This window comes from Mangifera indica, chromosome 1 (assembly GCF_011075055.1).
Source record: "Mangifera indica cultivar Alphonso chromosome 1, CATAS_Mindica_2.1, whole genome shotgun sequence".
Taxonomy (NCBI): Eukaryota; Viridiplantae; Streptophyta; class Magnoliopsida; order Sapindales; family Anacardiaceae; genus Mangifera; species Mangifera indica.
Window position 1 is genome coordinate 18,812,214 of NC_058137.1, and position 17,027 is coordinate 18,829,240.

Consider the following 17,027-nt stretch of genomic DNA (forward strand, 5'->3'; position numbering starts at 1 on the left):
TATATATAAACACACCCTTACATATATATATTTAAAATTGGAAATATCCCAAAACAGGGTCAAAAGACATAAATGCCCCTGAAATGTATCTGAGGATATTACAGGGATAATGTCTTACATCTTAGAAGTAATGGCAAAAATAGATGGTTTGACAAACATTATCCAAATGCCTACATGACATCTCGACAATGCTAACCTAATATCACCTACAAGGGCACCAATCCACATGTAGCTAATGAAAGGTCTCATGCCTCTCAAACAAACTTTCCATCCCCCCTCTAACAAGAAGACAATAAGCAGTCTCTGAGGAAAGGGGCTTGTCCCTTTGTCAAGCGTGTAAAACATAACTCATGCAATAAATCTATCACATAACTCATGCAATAAATCTATCATATCTCATCACGGTATTGACATCTAAGGGGTAAACCTGAATTGACTAGGCAATGATGCTAACCCACAACCTATAGCTTTTAACTCATCTCATGACGAGGCCAATTTTTGGCATTTAAAATATATCACACATTTAGATTGTTAGAGTAAATGCTCTAAAATCAGTTGTGAAGGCTAATTTTGCTACAACACCCATCTCCAAAATTGCTACCTTCTAGGTAATGCTACGCTACTTAATTACACATGCATGACATAACTTAAAAGTAAATTCAAAGAATTTAAAATATTTCATAATTACTAAAATACCTTTATCATTTATAACTTATAAGTAGAAAACGTACAGAAGATGTCTTTAAACTTGATAAATATAAAGTGTGTAATTTATAAGAAAAACATATCATATAAAAAGAATTCAAAAATTCATGTAACATTGCCCCCATTCACCACCTTTGTTGACCCATTGTCCCATAACCACCATATCACTTGTTATCTACAAAACAATTAAAGGAAAACAATAAGGGATAATCCCTTGGTTAGTAAAAGGCACTATGCCCTACTCATTATTTCTCTTAATACTTTTTATAGTATAATGTTACATTCCATCTGAACTTAGTCATCTAAGGTATACCTTCAGACCTTAAACTTTGATGACATGGACAAAGTCTTTTAAAAGGGCTTGCTCTGGTGCGACAAACTCTTTTATTGAAGGATGAATTGAGTAATTACCAATTCTTTTTTTGGTAGGTGTCTTATTATTTCAACCATCTCTTCTCATTTCAAAAAAATGTTTAAAATGTTTTTTCTTTTTGTTTTATATTTTATTCAAAAGTATGTGCTAAACTCTTACTTAGTCATCTAAGATACATCTTTGGACCCAAAACTTTAATGACCTACTATATCTTGGGAAAATTTACTTAGTCATCTAGAGTACACATCCAAACCTTGAGCTTCGATGACACTATATGCAATACATGTAAAACATATGAAAACTATTGGTGAAATAATTAATTTCTTAAAACACCATTTTCTTGAAGAAAATAACATTTCTATGGCAATTAGTCTGAGTTGAGGTCAAGATTCGACACATTGGTCACATGACTGATATAACTATGTGGTCTTTTTTCTATGCACACATCTATTAGACTGCAATAAACATATATGTGCCTTACTGTGAGTGTGCATGAAGGATCTCATGATTGCACATGTAACACCCCTGGTCCAATAACCTGGCCCACTGTCAAGATATTGACCACTTTGGACACACAGTCCATCATGGGTTTGCTAATGGGCTTTGCAACCCAAAACGCGTCTTAACAGTTAAGGAGCTCACAGGCTATTTAACCAGTCAAATTCTCCCACCACTAACCAATGTGGGATACATAGACAGACCCAACATCTCTCCCATGCTTTGTCGATGTGGGATTCCCCTAAAGGTATTACATACACCCCCCTTTACGGGACTCAGCGTCCTCGCTGAGGTTTGCCCCACCATCGTTCAAGAGGACACGTGGAGCTGCTCTGATACCATTTGTAACACCCCTAGTCCAATAACCTGGCCCACTGTCAAGATATTGTCCACTTTGGACACACAGTCCATCATGGGTTTGCTAATGGGCTTTGCAACCCAAAATGCGTTTTAACAGTTAAGGAGCTCACAGGTTATTTAACCAGTCAAATTCTCCCACCACTAACCAATGTGGGATACATAGACAAACCCAACATCTCTCCCGTGCTTTGTCGATGTGGGATTCGCCTAAGGGTATCACATATACCCCCTCTTACGGGACTCAGCGTCCTCGCTGAGGTTTGCCCCACCATCGTTCAAGAGGACACACGGAGCTACTCTGATACCATTTGTAACAACCCTGGTCCAATAACCCGGCCCACTGTCAAGATATTGTCCACTTTGGACACACAGTCCATCATGGTTTTGCTATTGGGTTTTGCAACCCAAAACGCATCTTAACAGTTAAGGAGCTCACAAGCTATTTAACCAATCAAATTCTCTCACCACTCACCAATGTGAGATACATAGACAGGCTCATCATCTCTCTCATGCTTTGTCGATGTGGGATTCACCTAAGGTTATCACATATACCCCCCCTTACGGGACTCAGCGTCCTCGCTGAGGTTTGCCCCACCATCGTTCAAGAGGACACGCAGAGTTGCTCTGATAGCACAACTGTAACATCCCAAAACTATAATAAAACATATGACTTCAAAAGACTTCAAAAATCCCTTAAATAAAGTCAAATCTTGAATACAAAGTTTTTCAACCACAAAAGCATGAAAAACAAAAATCTTTCAAACAAAACATACAATCAAATAGTTACTAAACTAATTTTTTTTTTTCTTTTAGCCAATCTTCCCAGCTAACTTCTCTTATTCTTTATTCCCCAAAGCTAAACAGAAACTCATACTTTATGACCTCTTTAATCTGCAAAAATGTTAATGACGAGGGGTAAGCCGTCAACTCGGTAAGCAGAAGCTAAACGCTATATATGCATACTTAAACATTTAATTCAAATATTAATAAAGAAAATCAAATAAAAGAAGGTCAAACAGAAAACCAAGTGCTTACACATATAAAACCACAAATAAATAAATAAATAAATTATTTCAGAACCTTTCAAACTACCAAACTTAAGTCAAAATTTATTTTAAACTCTTGTCACGTAGTGTCACCTGTACTCCCGGTGACCCGGCCAGAATTTCAGAAATGTGCACAACAGAACAAATAATCCAGCTGGACCAAACTTATAGTTTCAGAGTTCAGAGCAGATATTCAGAGACTACGGACAATGAGTCAAAACCGTATATATATAAACAAAATTTCAAATCATAAATGTACCGTAAATAATTTTATTGAATCAATGTCTAAATAATTAAAATTTAAGTGGAACAAAAAGTATACGAAAATATTTTATAACTTACAAAAGTCATTTCATACAAACAGAATGAAATATCATTTATATAACTTACAACCCATGTATATGAGCAAAACAATCATATATATATATATATATATATATATATATATATATATATATATAAATCAAAGAAATATCTATATTATCTAAACAAAACATTTGTAGAAATTCTTTGGGTTTGATAGAAAACGTTTATAAAAATATTATATAGCTTACGAAAACCAAATTTTTCAGATTTGACTATCATTTTCAAACATATAACATTTATATGTATATAAAAAGAATAGTTTCTACTTACCTCGACTACCAGCAAAAGTCTACACAAATCCTTATAAGATCCAAGCTATCACGTACAACCTATTCGGATCCTAGCCAAAACCAATGAATTCAAATTGTAATAATACTCTTAGTAATATCCTTAAATCCCGCTGAAAATCCTCAATTCCAAAACTAATTTTACAAATTCTAAGAGTGTCTAAGGTGAATAATCCTAGACTTAACTAACACATATTTATACTGTATAACCTTTGTTCTATGAATTTTATAAATTTTTACACAAATTAAAACGTTACAAAACTTTGCAGGGACAAAGAAGACATATAGATGGTTTACCCAAAAATTATTCAGCTAAAAAAATAAATATAAACTTCTAAAAAAAATTACTTCCGTCCACAGCTCCTAATCACAACAACAGTTTTCAAGTTTGACAGTTCATGCTTCCAGCAATTTTATAAAATTCTGTATAACTCGAAAATTCACGAAATTTTGCAAATATAAACTTAACATATTGAAGTTTTTATCAAAAAAATATGAACCTAAAAATATTTTAAAAGTCATGCAAAACGAAATTTTTATCACAAACCATTAACACTGTCAAAAATATTCCAGATTGAACATATACTCTTATAATAATTTTAGTAGATAACATAAAATTTACAAAATTTTGAAAACTTCCAGAATTAAACTATATATGCTAATTTACTTATAAAAAAATTATTCGAGCCACAATCAATTCAAAAAGAAACTGAAAATTATATTTCTTTACTGATCACAAATTCTGTCAAATAAATTTCAGGTTTAACACTCAATACTTTAACAATTTTAATAAATTATATTAAATAGATAAAATTATGAAAATTTTCAGAACATAACTAGACATATTGATTTATGTAAAAAAAATATTTAAATTGAAAACGATGAAAAAAATATATATAAAAATAAATAAATCTTTTACAAAATTAAGATATCAACAAATTACTAAAAATTTGTATTATTATTATTTTTTCTTTCTTTTCATAAAACAAAATTAATATATAAAATAAAAATAGAATTAAAGGTACATAATTTCCTTTTGTTTTTAGTAAATTTACAAACTAATATAAAACTATCATGAAACAAACAATTTACAATGCAAAATTGAGTCGAATCCTAAAAGAAACCCTAATATTCAAATCATAAAACACCTATATATCAAAATAATAAAATATTGAGACATACCTTAATGAAATAAAACAACACTATTTCCTTGCTTTAGTCTCCTACTCACAATTCTTCTCTTCCTAAAATCATTACTCCAAACCTTGCTCTTTGTTTTGAAAATAAGAAAATCCTCTCTCTCCCTTTATTAATAATGATTTTATTTTTCTTTAAAGATAAGTTTTTAAAAATAAGCCTACATTTATCACAAATAAAATATCTCATCTCTAAATGGAAAAATTTAACTATTATCTAGATTTTACCTAATAAAATATTTTTAAAAATTAAACTCACCTCATCCCCTAAAATTTAAATTTTATCGTATTTAAAATAATGATAATAATTATACTAATGATAATAATAATTAAAAGGTGAATATTACAATTCTCCCCCCCAAAAAAAAATTTCGTCCTCGAAATTAGTACATACCTAAAGCTTCAAAGAGTTAAGGATACTTCTCCTTTATTTCAGCCTCTTGCTCCCACGTGGCCTCTTCTAACGAGTGATTTCTCCAACGCACCTTTACCAATGGAATAACTCTATTCCTTAGAAATTGCTCCTTTCTATCAATGACTTCTAAGGCTTGCTCTTCATATGACAAATCTTCAGAGATTTGGATTGGTTGATAGTCTAAAACATGGGACGGGTCCGCCAAATATTTCCTTAATGCTGAAACATGAAATACATTGTGAAGCCTTGAGAGACTTGGTGGTAAGGCCACACGGTATGCAACTGCACCAATCCTCTCCAAAATTTCGAATGGGCCTATAAACCTAGGGCTTAGCTTCCCTCTCTTTCCAAACCGAAAAACTCCTTTCCAAGGTGACACCTTCAGAAAAACAAAATCTCCAACCTCAAATTCCAACTCTCGTCTACGATGATCAACATAACTCTTTTGTCTACTTTGAGCTGTGTGAAGCCTTTCTCTAATCAACTTAATTTTATCAGATGTAATCTAAACGAGCTCTGGTCCTAGCAACTTCTTTTCTTCAACTTCTTCCCAACAAATAGGTGATCTACACTTCCGACCATACAAAGCTTCATAAGGAGCCATACCAATACTAGAGTGGAAACTGTTATTATAAGCAAACTCTATTAGGGGTAAATGGTCTTCCCAAGAACCACCCAAGTCTAGCATACATGCTCTCAACATATCTTCAAGGGTTTAGATAGTCCTTTCAGATTGACCATCAGTTTGAGGATGGAAAGTAGTGCTAAAACTAAGTTTTGTCCCAAGATTTTGGTGCAAATTTACCCAAAATTTAGAGGTGAAACGTGCATCTCTATCTGACACAATAGATTGAGGAACTCTATGCAATCTCACAACCTCTCGAATAAATAAGTCAGCCAACTGAAACATATTATAAATGGTTTTCACTGCCAAGAAATGTGCTGATTTAGTCAAACGATCAACCACCACCCAAATAGAATCAAATCCCCTTTTTGAACGAGGCAAACCACTCACAAAATCCATAGAAATATGGTCCCATTTCTATTCAGGAATAGGCAAAGGCTAAAGAGGTCCCCCAGGTCTTTGATGTTCAATCTTTACTTGTTGGCACACCAAACATTTAGAGACATAATCAACAATATCATTCTTCATGTTTCTCCACCAAAAGTTATTTCTCAAATCACGATACATTTTAGTACCCCCTGGATGAACGCTATAAGCAGATTCATGAGCTTCACTCAAAATTTCTTTTTTCAAATTATTATCATTAGGCACACAAATTCGTTTCTCAAACCTTAAAATATCATCGTTAGACAATCTGAATTCCAACTTATTTCCTTTCTTTACTTTATTTACAATTTCCAATAATAACGGATCCTCCTTTTGAGCCATTTTAATCCTTTCAATTAACATTGGTTGAACCTTTATATTTTCCAGAAAACCACTATGGCCAGGTAATACAACCATGACTTCATATTTCCTCAAATCATCCAATATATGCTTCTGAGTACAAATTAAATTTGCTATACCCCCAGATGATTTTCTACTAAGAGCATCAGCTACCACATTAGCTTTCCCTAGATGATAATGAATACGACAATCATAATCTTTCACAAGTTCCAACCATCTCCTTTGCTTCAAATTTAACTCTTTTTGGGTAAATAAATACTTCAAGCTTTTATGATCAGTGAAAATCTCACAAGTTTCCCCATAGAGGTAATGCCTCTAGATCTTTAAAGCAAAAACCACAGCTGCCAACTCTAGATCATGAGTTGGATAATTTCGTTCATAATTTTTCAGTTGCCTAGAAGCATAAGCCACCACCTTACCATGTTGCATCAACACACATCCCAAACCTTTCTTAGATGTATCACTATAAATGATAAAACCACTACCGCTTGAAGGAACAGTTAACACCGGTGCAGAAACCAATCTTTTCTTTAACTCTTGAAAACTCTTCTCACACTCCTCATCCCAATGAAATTTGACATCTTTTCTTGTCAGCTGAGTCAAAGGTGATGCAAGACTAGAAAATCCTTCCACAAATCGCTTATAATAACCAGCTAACCCCAAAAAACTTCTAACTTCTGTAACATTAGCAGGTCGTTGCCAATTCACCACAACTTCAATCTTAGAAGGGTTAACACTAATTCCATCCTTAGTTACCACATGTCCCAAAAACACCACCTTGTCTATCTAGAACTCACACTTTTTAAATTTTGCATAAAGCTTTTTCTCTCGAAGGGTTTGTAAAACAATCCTTAAATGTTCTTCATGTTCCTCCTCACTCTTAGAGAAAACAATATATCATCTATAAACACAATAACAAATTGATCCAAATAATTTTGAAATACTCTATTCATCAAGTCCATAAAAACTGTTGGAGCATTAGTTAACCTGAAAGGCATGACTAAAAATTCATAATGCCCATAACGAGTACGGAAAGGTGTCTTTGGCACATCATCAGGCTTAATCTTCAATTGATGGTACCCTGATCGTAAGTCAATCTTTGAAAACACTGCTACACCTTGCAATTGATCAAATAGGTTGTCAATCCTAAGAAGAGGATACTTATTTTTAATGTGATACCCTTAGGCGAATCCCACATCGACAAAGCACGGGAGAGATACTGAGTCTGTCTATGTATCCCACATTGGTGAGTGGTAGGAGAATTTGATTGGTTAAATAGCCTGTGAGCTCCTTAACTATTAAGACGCGTTTTGGGTTGCAAAGCCCAATAGCAAAACCATGATGGACTGTGTGTCCAAAGTGGACAATATCTTGACAGTGAGCGAGCTATTGGACCTGAGGTGTTACAAATGGTATCAGAGCAACTCCGCGTGTCCTCTTGAACGATGGTGGGGCAAACCTTAGTGAAGACGCTGAGTCCTATAAAGGGGGGTATATGTGATACCCTTAGGCAAATCCCATATCGACAAAGCACGGGAGAGATGCTGAGCCTGTCTATGTATCCCATATTGGTGAGTGGTGGGAGAATTTGATTGGTTAAATAGCCTGTGAGCTCCTTAACTGTTAAGACGCGTTTTGGGTTCAAAACCCAATAGCAAAACTATGATGGACTGTGTGTCCAAAGTAGATAATATCTTAACAGTGGGCCGGGTTATTAGACCAGGGTTGTTACAGCACATATGAAGAATTTCTTAAAACACCATTTTCTTAAAGAAAATAACATTCCTATAGTAATTAGTCTGAGTTGAGGTCAAGATTCGACACATTGGTCACATGACTGATATAACTATGTGGTCTTTTTTCTATGCACACATCTATTAGACTACAATAAACATATATGTGTCTTATTGTGAGTGTGCATGAAAAATCTCATGATTGCTCTCACATAACAACTCTAACATGAAAACATATATATATAAATCATTCATAAGAAAAACATGTTTTGTTATGTCATAAAATTTGTGAACATATGCTAAACATGTCATACATATGTACTACGAGTACCTTAACTCCACATATGTATTACAAGATTGAGTTCCACATATGTATAACGAGAACTCTAGACCCATATGTATACTACAAGATTAGATTTCAAACATGGCTCTAGACCCTAAAAACTTTGAAGACATGCAACATCGTAAAATTATCTAGGTTGGTGATATGTTTTCATAAAATCAATGAACATACATTCGAGCCCCTTATACAATTCACTTAAGCTTACGTATCGCTTTCACCTTTTTAATTCATGTCATAGTGATGCCCTAACTCATAAACTCATTTTAGGCATGTCTTGTATTACTCTATACCCTTAATGTCCTTTTAAAACTTGTAAGACAGTCTATTGAACGATTGTTTCATTTATTATGTATGATTGTTCATCATTAGTGAACAAGCGTTCACTTTTAGTTAACATGAACTTCCATTATTCCTCTTTCATAATCATTCATATTTTAGTCATCATATATGACCATTTAAAGGCTTGAATAGACATTCATCCTTACGTCATGTACATCTACTATACTTCATGATCATGCATCATACTAGAGGTATTTTTGTATTTTTATATCTATAAACGATCATACCATAATTTAGTATAAGCGTTCCTTTGCATTTTAGTCTACATTGTTGAAGTTAATGTGTTACAATCAATCTTCTTAACAACATAAATCCATGAGAAGTCATATTTGAACATTCAACTAACATTTTTACACTTATGTTTGGATAAATATCTTTATGTTGGTAGAACTGTGACATGGGGATCAACGTGTAGCTTGATCATAAGAATCCTATAAGCACATATGATGACCAATCTAAAAACATTCATAGCCTTAATATTATCTTGATTTAGGTCATATATAATATGATAAAACTTGTTAGAGTAGGTGTCAAAAGTCAATCATGATGTCAGTGTAAATGATTATAATGATTATAATCATTGTTCTAATTAATGGAAATGACATTATTCTTTATCAAGAATTTTTTTAAGTAGATAAATGTTTTTTAAATAGTAAAACCATGATGAGGAGATTAGTATATGTCGACTGATCATAAAAATCGTATGTTCATATAAGGTGGTTGTTTTAGGAACGTCCATAGACCCAATATTAGCTTGACCAAAAGCACAAGTAATATGGTTAAAACTATCATAATGTTCAACAACCTCACTGAAAAGTGGTGACAAATCTCACATGTTAAAGTTATTCAACGACAACTTAGTGTAACATATAGATGCATATTGTGTAAATATGTCTACCAAATTGACCAACCAAGAGGATTCTATATAGATAGTTACTTCAATGTTTATGAAATATATCCTTTAACAAATGATGGTACATATAATCTTTTGACTTAAGGTTATCGAACCGTCTTGGATAAAGATAAATATAGTTTGACATCAACCCAATGTAGTCTTTGAGAAAGGATTGTCAAAACGTTAGTGATTGGACATATTAAGGGATGTATAAGAGTTATGGTGGATCAACAGATAATTCATCACTCTCGGGTGTGAGAGTTGATATCTTTGTTATATCTATTGATAGATATCAATGACCATTTGAATCCATGGCTATAGTAGGAGTGTAATACCCTCAGGTATATTCTAAGGGCAATTATGTCTTTTGACCCTGTTTTGAGATTTTTTCCATTTTAAATATATATATGTATGGGTGTGTTTTTTAATATATATATATATATATATATATATATATATATATATATATATATATATATATATATACAAACAGTCAAAAAGAGAAGGAGATAAGATAAAGGGAGAAAAACAAAAGAGAAAACCAAGACTTTTCCATCATTTCTGTCCATATTCTAGTAGCCACCATTCTTCATACTTTTCTTTGTTTTCTTGAATAAAAAAAAGAAGGATTTGAAGGAGTTTGGAAGAGAAGAAAGAAAAGAAAAGAAAAGGAAGCACTTGGAAGCTTTGGTAACCAAAGATCTCCTTCCTTCTCCTTTTAGCTATGTTTATATGCATGTTATGTGAATATATTAGTGTGTTTTGGTATTAATTTAAAGTGATCTTGGTGATAAAGGAAGCAAAACAAAGAGAAGGAAGCCAACTTGCAAATATTTGGCTTGAAACAAGGTAAGGGGTATCCTCCTTGATATGTTGCATGTTTTAGGCTTTTGGTTCCTTAGATCTATGTTATAAATGATGATTTTGAAGTTGAGAAATGTGGTTTTGCCATTTGGGATGTCTATGTGTGTGATTTTGTTCATGGCAGAAAGTTGCATAATAATTACAGTTTTTGCCACTGAGTTCGTCCCATGTTTTGCCTGTCTTATTTGATGAATTATGAGTGCTATTATATCTTGTTGGAATTCTCTTTGAATCCTATTTCCAAAGATATGTATCTTGTATGAATTAGAGATCATTTGGACCGTTAAATATTGTATGAACCAAAAGGACTGCTTTACCAAATAAACAGAGGAGGCAGTTTTGCCACTGATTTCATCTCACATTTTGACTGTCTTATCTATTGAGTTATGAGTGCTATTATAGCTTGTTGGAAATATCTTTGAATACTCTTTCCAATGATATATAGATTGTATGAATTGGGGATCATTTGGATTGTTAAATATTGCATGAACCACACGGACTGTTTTACCAAATAAACAGGGGAGGCAGTTTTTGCCACTGAATTTATTTCACGTTTTGACTATCTTATATATTGAATTATGAGTGCTATTATAGCTTGTTGGAAAGATCCTTGAATCCTTTTTTCAACGATATATAGCTTGTATGAATTAGAAACCGTTTGGGCTGTTAAATTGTATGAAAAAAAAGGTTGCCCTGCTAAATAACTGTTCTGTGAACAATATTTCGTAGTTTTGGGCAGGAAAGAAAGAAAGGAAGAAGAAAGAAAAGAAAGGAAAAGAAAGAAAGGAGAGAAAAAGAAGAAAAGAAGAAAAGAAAAAGAAAGAAAAGCAAGAAAAGGAATTTGGGGCTCAAGATTTAGGGGTCGTCTCAAGAGTAATGTCTGGTGAGTTATGAATGAATTTAAATGGAAGCAAAATTAGTAAGATATAAGACTCACATGCACGTTATAAATTATGATGGGGCACTTTACACTACACCGCCCGCAGTAGGGCACGTCCGCAGTAGGACAAGTCCGTAGTAGGACATAGATCCCTAGTAAGGTCTGCTCGCAGTAGAGCTCAATTCAGATTCAGAAATAGTGTAGTGAAAGAAAGAGAGCTTGAGCTTAGAAAAGTGCCAAATCCCTATAGTTAGCTTCCAAAAAGTATCAAATAGACACTAGATGGGACAAAGTATGACCCAAATAATAAAGATTGAACTAGATTACCCCTTCACTCTCTTATAGAGGTTAGAATGTGAGGTTGAGTCCCGAAAGTGAGTTAGAACAGAAAAAGAGATAGTTTACTTGATTTTTTTCCCTTACTGAGTGTTCTTATCACTCACTCCCTTTTCTTTCCTGATTGCAAGTACAGGTGATCGAGGTAGCTGCGAGGCAGGGTCAGGTCAGCGTAAGTAGATCCGGTTGGAGCAGGTTATCTTTGATTTGTATTACATGTATACAGTCGCATGTTCTTGTTACTTTTGGACTTTTTGAGATGATGGTATAGTTGTAAATGATTACTCCACGTTTTCAGATGCTTTCGGATGAGTTTTCGTACGAGTATATACATCTTTTGTTTGCTTCCGGACTCTCAGTTTTCTTAGAATAAATTCTAAACACTTTTAGTGATTCGTTTATTTTAAAGTATTTTAAAAGAAAAAACTATATATAGATGCTCCGGATATTAATTCGTAACTTTTATTCTTCGGCGGATAGTACTTCTAGGGAGGGATATTACAAGGAGTAAGTCATTACTTAATCTAATACCATTCGATTGTTAATACAAATGTCAGTTAATGCATATCAATTGTTCTATGAAGTGGACACTTATTTTGTGTCTTAGCCTCAAAGAAATATCATATGATGAAGGGATTAGATTGTATGATAACCGTTTTGTCAATAGGTTAAAAGTCAATCTTTGACACTTCATTGTTTGGGTGGTAATAATGTCTTATTAGAGATCAATCTTAGTCTGTATATAAACGACTATCAATTTGTTGATTTGATATAAATTTGTATACTACTAACTCAATAAATAGCCTATAGGTTAAAAAATAGAGATAGATTGAGTTTTAGAGAAATTAGATTATTCAAGATGAATTAGATCTGATACTTGAATTGTCAGCTTTGAGTCTCATAAAATATTTGGACGCAAAGTTGTTATGCTTTGAACACCAAAATAAACTAATCTAGAAGTGAATGAGTTTGAAATAATTATATGGTAATATATGCTGACATAGATTTATTGCACAAGAAATATAATGTAATTTGTAATTAAGTAATTAATAGAGAAAGAAAGACAAATGTAACCATTTAAATATTCAAGCTGTCATTAACAAAGAGAACAATAAAAAACATTATACTGGGAAATTGATGCAATTCTCAAAGTCTGGCAACTAGGAGTGCTAAATAACATCCAATAATTGAACCAATTTTTAAATTGAAAACTAAATAAAAAATAAGTTATTTGAAAAATCAATTTAGGTGTCGGTTCAAAAATATAGAAAAATTAGTTTTTCAATTTGGTTATCAATTTATCAATTTTTTAAAACTAGTCAACCAAACCAAATCAGTTTTAAAAAAAATAAAAAAGAAATTAATAAAATATTGAACCAATTTTAAAAAATTAATTAAATAGGATAATTCTTTGAAATTTGGTTCAAAATCGATTAACAAAAAATTTGATTATATTAATTGGTATTTTTGGTTTAGTTCAAAATCAATTAATCTTTAAATTCGTTTGGTTTATGATTTTTTCTAAACTAAAAGTTTGATTCAGTTAAAAAATTATCAAACTGATTCTGAACTCCGTTAGTAGCAAGAGCTTAACAAATGAGTTTCGTAAGAGATAGGAGTCAAGTTTCTTGATGATTAATGGGGTGTTGACGAAAGCTATGGTGTAGATTTTTATGGTTTTTAAGAATTTGAAGAGGTCAGGCAATTAAAAGAAAACTATATGGCCTTGTGAAATGAATGGAAAGAGTAAATTAATTTGTGGAAAAAAAGAGTGAAAAAAAGGAAAAAAAATAATATAAGAGGAAAAAAATATGATCCATTTGTACAATTATAAGTGTAAGTTATATTAATTATATTATATAAAATAATAAAATTATCTTTGATTGATAAAATTAATTTTTGACTTTAACAAATGAATAAAAAATAAAGATTTCAAATTTAAAAGGTAAAAGAAATTATTTAATCAAAGTTTGTGTTACAATAATAGTTGTATTTCTAATTTAGTCATAATTAATGCTCTAATTTAGTGATTGTAATGTGTATTTTATATTAGTGATTGATTTTATTTCTTAATGTGTATTTTTTTTAGATTATAAATACCAGATTGTATATTGATGTAAACACACAATACAAAACATTTATTTTTTATTCAATCATTGTTATCAAAATTGTAAAACCACTCCAACCCTTGGTTCTACACATTTTTTTTTTTTATTCTAGCAATCATTTCATTCATTTATCATCTTTTGTGCCATCTCATTTTTTTTTTCTTCTCTCATCCTTACTTGATTTTCTTGATTTCTCTTATCTTTGAAATCATGTCTACTACTGAAAGACAAATTGATATATCTAGACTATCTGATATTCTTTTGAATGACACAAATTATGTACTTGGTCTCAAGCTATGTTTAGCTTTCTAAAAAGCCAAAAATTGTAGAGAATTATTACTGGTAATATCAAAACCCCAAATCGAAGTACAAAGGAAACTAATGATAAATATAAGGAACGTCTTGAAGATTGGGACTGCAAAAACCATAAAATCATTACTTGGTTTTGAAATACATAAATTCCCACAATTTATGAAGAATTTGATTATTATGAATCTGCAAAGGAAAATTGGGACATGTTGAAAAAACATTATGTCACAGGTGATTTGACTTTTTGATATCACCTATGAGTGTTCTACACCACATGACTCAAGAGCTAGGTTAATTGATCCAAAATTTTTACACTTAAATGCATTTTGTTTGGGATCAAACTACTATGTCAAGCCCTAATTGGGACAACAATAAATATGTACAAAAATTTCAGAAATACAAGAATAAAAATTGATTGATTTAATTTTTAATGGCTTTATGAAATGAATTTCAGCATATACAAGCCTCCTTGTTGCATATGGTACCATTACCGACTCTTGATCAAGTAGTTGCTCAATTAGTTTCAGAAGAAACTTGTCTTGGATCCTTACGCTCCCAACGTGATGACACAATTATGGTAGTTTCTGATGTTCATTCTACTCCAATGGTTGTTGTAACTACACCTGTACCTAAGGGTGGATCTAATGGCTTTAAAGAATGTTGTTATTGCAAAAAACTTGGTCAACATATTTCAGAGTGTCAAAAATTGGCTTAAAAACAATTTCCATAGTTTTAAAATACTTCATGTTCTACCACTTCTACTACTGTTGATGCTAATTTTGATGCTCCTATTATATTTGCTGTTGTTGCCAATTTCTCAACAATTTCTCACTAACTGATGTCATTTTCTATAATGATTTTCAAGTTTTTCTAAATCATCATTCTTCCTCTTATCTTTTGCTTATGTTTGTTGTACTAAGTAAATCTTTTTGGTTTTTTGATACTGCATGTTGTAATAATATGACATTTGATCCTACCTTATTTGTGTCTAAAGTTCCTACATACCATAATCTTGTCATTCATACTGTTGATGGTCATGTTTTTACTTCTAAATTGTCTATCAATGACACCTATCTTATTCTTAAAGTTAGTCTTAACTTGTTATTAGTTAGCTAATTGTGTGACCTGGGTCTTGATGTTTACTTTTCTGATTTTGGTTATATTGTTTAGGATTCACAGACAAAACAGACTATTGGGATAGGGCGAAAAGTTGGATGATTGTCTGAGCTCATTTCTCTTCAAGCTAATTCTCCTTCCGTTGTTGTTGTTTTATCTACCTTCGTTCCTTTGAATGTTTGGCATTCTCGATTAGGTCATGTTTCTTTTAGTTGTTTACGCCTTCTAGTTTCTAGTGGAAAATTAGGTCTTATCAAAGATGAATATGTGGATTGTGAGTCATGTCAACTTGCAAAACAAGTACATTTACCTTTTCTTATTAGTAATTTGGTATCTTTGGAACCATTTGATTTAGTTCATTTTGACATTTCGGGACCAATCTCTATTGCTACTTCTGGTAGTTCTAATTATTTTCTTATTTTTGTTAATGATTTTTCTTGATTTACATGGATTTTTCTAATGCATAATCATTCTAAATAGTTTGAGTTATACTCTACCTTTGCACAAATGGTTCAAACTCAGTTCTCACTCACTGTTAAAATACTTATAAATGATAATGCCATGGAATACAAAGAGCACAATCATCTACAATTTCTCAAAGCATAAGGTACTATTTTACAACACTTTTGTCTTAACACCTCACAAAAAAATGGTAAAGTCAAAGGAAAACATCGACATATTTTAGAGATTGTTTGTGCTTTACTCATTTCCTCATCTTGTCATAAATGCTTTTAAGGAAAAATTGCTTTTACAACTATATACAATATAAATTATCTTCCTTCTTTTGTTATTAATAATCAATCCCTTTATAAATGTTTCATTGGGTGCTCTCTTAATTATAATTTGCTCAAAATTTTTAGGTGTGTTTGTTTTGTTCATTTGCAACCACACAAGTATAACAAGTTAAAAGCTCGGTCTATACTGTATTGTTTTCTTGGATATTCTACTACACATAAAGGTTACAGGTGTTGGGACCCTATCTCAAGACACTTGCACGTTTATCGTCATGTTTTCTTTTGGGAGCATAAGATGTTTTCCATAATGTCACAATTCTCTATTACACCTTCATTTACCTTTTTAAATAACTCGTTAATTGAGTTATTCCTTAAGGATTCTGATGCAGATTTTTCTCATGAGCTCATTCCAACAACTAATGATATGCCTTCTTTCAAGGAGTCTGTTACATTTGTTGATCCAGTCACTCAACCTTCCTTTGAAAATCTTTTACTTCAAAAATCTAATCGAGTAAGAAGAACTCTTATTCATCTTCAAGATTATTTTTGTTATTCCATATTTAGTTATATTCATGAGCCTCACACTTTTTGTGAGGCTTTCTCATATCTTGTTTAGCAATAAGCTATGATAGAAGAATTGCAGACATTGGAGAAAACTCAAACTTGGGATTTAGTTAACCTTCCCCTAAGCAAGTCTTTGGTTGGACGTAAAT